The sequence below is a fragment of the Rhineura floridana genome, chromosome 1 (genome assembly GCF_030035675.1).
Source record: "Rhineura floridana isolate rRhiFlo1 chromosome 1, rRhiFlo1.hap2, whole genome shotgun sequence".
NCBI lineage: Eukaryota > Metazoa > Chordata > Lepidosauria > Squamata > Rhineuridae > Rhineura > Rhineura floridana.
In genome coordinates, this window is record NC_084480.1 from 158,195,265 (window position 1) to 158,201,264 (window position 6,000).

The window sequence follows — 6,000 nt, forward strand, 5'->3', positions numbered from 1 at the left end:
GAGAGGGGTTGGGGTTGGGGTTGGTGAGAAAAGCTAGCAGGGACAGCAGCCCCTAGTATATTTTGTACAGAAGTTGGGAAGGGCATGGGGATGGTTATTTCTATATGTATTCTTTAGTAATAGGGCCTTGTTGAGCCTATGGACTTTCTTAGCCTTGCTGAAACTGCAGTTGTTCAGAGCAACAGGACAAGAGTGATTCAACTCCTTAAGACTGAAGAAAGGAACTCTCAGAGATTAAAGAGATTTGCTAGAAAGAGAAAAGAAAAGGACTCATTAACAATGTTCTTTTTATTTGGGAGCTGAGAACCATATAAAATTGTGTTATATTTACGTTTTCTTCTGTAAATGAAAAAAAGAAGAGTTCACAGGTTATTCATTAAATCTTTGCAAATTCATTTCTTTTGGCCCTTAAGAACCTGCCAGGGACTACACTACCACTTTGCTGCCCTCCCACTGTGCCAGTACTGCCTCTCATCAGGACCAGGATGGAGCAGGACAGCAGAAAGTTGAGGGCAGGCGAGGGTGATGAGGTTGGCAATGACAGCAGCTCCAGCTGCATGTGCAGTTGCACCAACTGCCACTGCCAAACTGGTGCTTCCCCACCCTTTTGGCCACTGCCGCACCCCTGGTGAGCAGCAGCACAGTGGTGCCCCACCTCACATGCAGCAACTGGTTGTTAGAGTTTGACCTGAAGCTTCAGGGCTTCACTTATTGGCACCAACACCCCCCCACACACACACACCACAAGTCTCCAGATCATAGATCAAAAGATCTGGCATCCATGTCTGTGCATGCCAAATGTCTCATAAACTGGACAGACATTGATTTAGGACCAGGGCTGAAGGCATTTTGCTTTGACACCTCAAGCAACAGCAATGTATGAGCTAAGAGGTGCATCCCAGGATCCCTGCAATATCATAGATGCAACTTATGGAGTACACATAGCTGTGCAAGATCTGAAAGATTCAGTCCAGCACTCTCTGGAACATTGGTTCATTTCAAGCCATTATCTTGCAGATGGGAGAGCAGCTCCAACCTACTCTTCCTGCAACATTCTGGAAACAGTGAAAGATCTGGGCCTCAAGGGAACATATTCACTAATAGGCAAAAAACCCTTGCAGTTTTAAGAACATACCTATAGCTAACAGATATTTCTATCAACCTTTAAAAAGCAGGGAAATTGGGCAGGCTGTTAGCAGAGCCAGTGTGGTGTAGTGGTTAAGAGTGTTGGACTACGACATGGGAGACCAGGGTTCAAATTCCCACATAGCCATGAAGCTCACTGGGTGACCATGGGACAATCACTGCCTCTCAGCAGAGGAAGGCAATGGTAAACCCGCTCTGAATACCGCTTACCATAAAAACCCTATTTGTAGGGTTGCCATAAGTCAGGATTGACTTGAAGGCAGACCATTCCATTTCCATTTTTGCGCAGTTAAAGTGAATGCACCAGGGGAGCAGGAGACCTGACTACCTCTCTGAGATATTGTACTGCCCTACAAATCTGTAAAAATGCAAACACAACTTAGGCTGGTCTTTCACAGTCCAATCCACTTCCTGTGTAGCTTGGAAGAATTTGGTAATGTGCCTCTAAGCATATGGCGAGTGGTGGCAACACCTGCCATCTCCAAAGATGGAGAATTACATTTTTGTATGGTTGTAGGCAGGGCAGGCGCCAGGCATGACTGGGCCCTTGGGCACAAGCCTGCCCCCAGGTGAGTGGCTCCTGCCTGTTCCACCTACCTCTCTCCTGTCTTCTGCTGCTGCTCACACTGCGTGTGCAGGGCTACCATCAACCAAGATGGCAGTGGAGGCTTCTGTAAGGGGCTGATGCCCCTGCTGCCATCTTGGTTGATGGCATGCATGGGTGGTACACTATGTGCGCGCACATGCCTGCCATCAACCAAGATGGCGGTAGGGGCATCAGTCCCTTAAAGAAGCCTCTGCCGCCGTCTTGGTTGATGGTAGCCTTGCGTGCGCAGCGCATGCAGCAGCAGAAGGCAAGAGAGAGGTAGGTGGAGGAAGCAGATGGGCCAGCAGCCTGGAAGCTCCCTCCCTGCGATCCGTGGCAGGGACCCTGCCACGGATCGCGGCAGGAAAGCTTCCTAGAAAATTATATTTCTCTCATTTTTCATCCTAGAAATCTGTGTCAAATTTATTTTTATTAATTTCAAAGCCTTTTATTGGTCAATGTCATATGATGGTGAAATCTTTTGTGTTTCAAACTGGAAGTTATGCTCTTTCTATTTTGGGTGCATTAACAGTTGAATCTGAAACTGCAGATTGATGTAAAATCAGACTGATTACAATATGTTGCTACTTAAGCAATAGCTCTAGCTGTTGGAAAAAACAATGTTGCTCTGCCCAAGATGCATGTTTTCACCGTGCTATGCTTAAACTACTCCACTTAAGGAAAGGGGGGCATGGTCAATTAAAAACATACGAGCACTCCTAGAATTTTGCTAGCAAAAATAGCAGCGGAAAATCGCTGATCCGCAACAATAGAGAATAAGTGAATTAATGAAAAATTTAGTACCAAATCTGAGTTGGGCAGAATTCCCACACATCACTAAGCAGCACTCTTAACAAATTACAGTTCCCAGGATTCTTTGGGGGAAGCCATAATTGTTTAAGTGGTATAAGGGTGCTCTTAGTGCACGGTGTGAATGTGACTGACAACTTTGCCTTTTTCTGGCCAGCAAGACTAAACTGCAAAACAGAACTTTTGGAAACTGAGTAAGCCCAGTAAAAAATATTCTATGGCCACAATCTGGAAGACAGAGATTCTTAAAAGGACAGTAAGTCGGAATCGACTTGAAGGCAGTACACACACATAATCTAATGATGCTTGATGTATGTTACATATTTGCCTTTGGATCATTCCTACAGAGATCCTGTATATAAAACCTTGATTGGAGAGAAGAGTAAAATGTTGTAAAGGGTTACAGAACTACACAAAGGTACTGTTTGTGGAGTTGGGTTAGCCCTGGACGGGTTTATGCAGATTGCATAATATTGCAGTAGGTATCCTTCAGTATTCCTGGAACTGGGTTATGGACTGGGAGCATTAACCTGTCCATTCTTACCCTCCCTGGTATTTTATGGGGGTGGGGGAGATTTCTAAAGCAGATGCAGATTAGACGGTCCATTCACAGTAACAGCAAATACTTACTGGCATCCTGATAAACAACCATAGTGGTCAGTAACCTTTGACTGCTAAAAGGGTATGTCTGTGCCTTTGAGCTGGAGAGAGAAGAGAGGATATTAGACAATAGGCTCTTGCATTCTGCCACAAATTAGCAGTAGTACTTTTTCTAAAGGTCATCACGCTTTACATTACTGGCATTTGCATATCTGCATTCTTACGAATTACTTGAGGAGACCACTTTGCTGACTTGATGACCTACAGGTATTATCCATACAAATTTTTCTTACATTCACAGTCATGTCTAGCTATCACTTCACATATCCTGCACTGTATGCAAATCTGGTCATTGCATATGAGACCCTTTATTTGCATATGAGATTATTTCCTTGTCTTTTAAGAAAAGTTTTTTTCTTATCCATACAGTGCCATGAAGTTAAGTTTTAGCTTACAACATCCCAGAGAACAGGGCTGTGAGGGCTGCCAGAAAGAAAGGGGGGCAAATCATTCTAAGGGGGGTGGGAGACAAAGGGGGGCTATACAGATCACAGGGAAATCACTACATATTACCAAATTGGGGAAAACCGGGAATTTCCTTCTCACTTAATTACTGGTGTTCTGAAGCCCTTGTTGGCAGCAGGGGTCCATTCTTGCAAATCTCATGATGCATAGTCAATTAATCATTACAGGATAGAAGGGGGAGCTCCTCTTTTTCTTTCAATTGCACAGTTAGGTAATTTCAGAGTCTGGGTGTAACAGACTTACAGGAAAGGTGGGTTGCTCTATCTAGGTGGTGTTGTGGAATTTTCTCCTTAATGGAGTCCTTGTCCAGGAAACGACACTGAGGCAGGTTGAAGCTTACAACTGTTTATTATACTTACAATTGCAAGGAGCCCTGGCCAGCATGTGCTATGGTGGGAGACTGCCTTCTTCCCCAAATTGAAGGTCTTTTACAATGGTTTTTACAATGTACAGTCATGTGTCCCAAGGTACCCAATAAGGAGCTTTACCTGTTTCCCGCTTCCACCTGGCTGTATGATTTGCCAGGTAATTCTCCATTACAGGGAAGTAAGAATGCACATACTCATCTTTTGTCTGCCCTGTCCTGTTGCAACATCCGTCCCCTTCCATATCTACAACGACCCTCAGAGGTGGAATTTTCCACTTCCGTGGTAATGTGTATTACTTCGAAATGTGGCAATCTGGCCCCGGACTGGGAGTCCCCCTGCTCATTCTGCTTCACACTCCTGTCGGCTGAAGCCTCAGCCTGCCTTCCACCAGTTCCAACCTACTTGCCCACATTGACAAGCAAACCAGGGGTTGGCACTGCCTGTCAGCTTCCTTTTCCTCAGTCTCATTGTTGCCTTTGTAGAATTCAGCTGGGAGGAGGAGGAGGATACAATTAGAAGGCTCTGCCTGTGCCTGTCATTGCTTTTGGCTCCATCTACTCTTGGCCTCTCTACCTTACACCTTGCCATTCCTAATGACCACCACCTACCTTGTGAGTCTTGCCCCAATAACTCATTGCTCTCTGTTGATTCCTTTTCTCTCATCTCTCTCGCACACAGGCCTTTAATTACATGATTTGTGTCTCTGACTCTGAGCTTTTTTTCCCCCTGGTATGTCCAACCAAATCTCCTTACATGGAAGTTAGTTCATCATCTCTAAGCTGGCAGCCCTCACCATAACTTTTTATTACAATTCATACATAACCATATGAGTAGGTTCTGCAATTTACAGAAACACTAAAAATATTCAAATACATTTAAAACTTTACACAATAAAACACTAAAACCAATTATAAAAATCGCATTAGCAAGAATAATCTAAAACCAGCATAAGTACTGCAGCTAAAACAATTTAAAACCAATATACAGTAGGGCCCCGCTTATACGGCGGGTTACGGACCAGGCCCCCGCCGTAAAGCAGAACCCATAGACTATAATGGCGCCGTTGTGCAGAAATGACGTGAAAATGTCACAAAATGCCACAAAATCAGCTTTAAAAGGGGGAATTTCCTGCCGCTGCATTAGCGGAATGCCGGAATGTGAAGCGCTGGTAAGCAGGGCCCTACTGTAAAAGTAACAAGGGGAAAGATCTAACACACTAAAGAGATATACCCAAAATCATTAAAATGCCTGGAAGAACGAAAAGGTCTTCAATAGCTGAGCCTCTCTGGGGAAGAGATTCCATTAGAGAATCACCATCCATCTCACCTCATTAGGTGGTGGGAACCTGAAGAAGGGCCTCCAATTAAGATCTCAGGGTCCAGTATGGTATGAGTGAAAGGAATCTTTCAAGGAGTCCACCCAGTTGCGTGGACTTAGAAGCTTAGAAGGCTTTTCTCATCTTGACCACTTTGACATAGTTAGAGCTGCTCTGCTAGACTTTTAATGCCAATGTGGGATACACTTCATCACCCCACAAATCCTAGGGGCAGCAGTGGACTCAGTTGTGTGCAAGAATCTTTGCACACTGCAGAAGAGTGGTGCTGAGCAGTGGAGACCCAGAAAGCACCATATTTATAGAAAGGGAAGGGGAGGGGGATTCAAAAGCTTGGAGAAACACCAGACTATAGGAGCTCTAAGAAACAGTGGGAGCTCTGGAGAAAATAAAACAGCAACTGCCTTCAGGGAACACAGAATCAAAACCCAATCTTACGTATGTGAGTTACAGGATAATCAAATGCATGTTTACTCAGAAGTAAGTTTCACTGGGTTCACTGGAGTTTCACCAAGAAATGTATCCAGGGTGCAAGCTAAAATAATTAGTGACAGATAGATGCAGCTTTGAAATGTGTTGTAAATAGTTGCTTTGCATGAAGTTTAACATTCCTGACAAGCGAATATGTGAAC

General features: G+C 44.4%; 1 long non-coding RNA gene across 1 annotated transcript; it reads right to left on the minus strand.

The window, feature by feature from the left end:
* Window positions 1-281: 281 nt before the first annotated feature.
* On the minus strand, window positions 282-5,625 carry LOC133390556 (uncharacterized). Its single transcript, XR_009764426.1, has 3 exons — window positions 5,362-5,625; window positions 3,173-3,243; window positions 282-339 (listed from the first exon to the last, which is right to left on the minus strand). It is a non-coding gene; the product is annotated as an uncharacterized LOC133390556 (long non-coding RNA).
* Window positions 5,626-6,000: the final 375 nt, after the last annotated feature.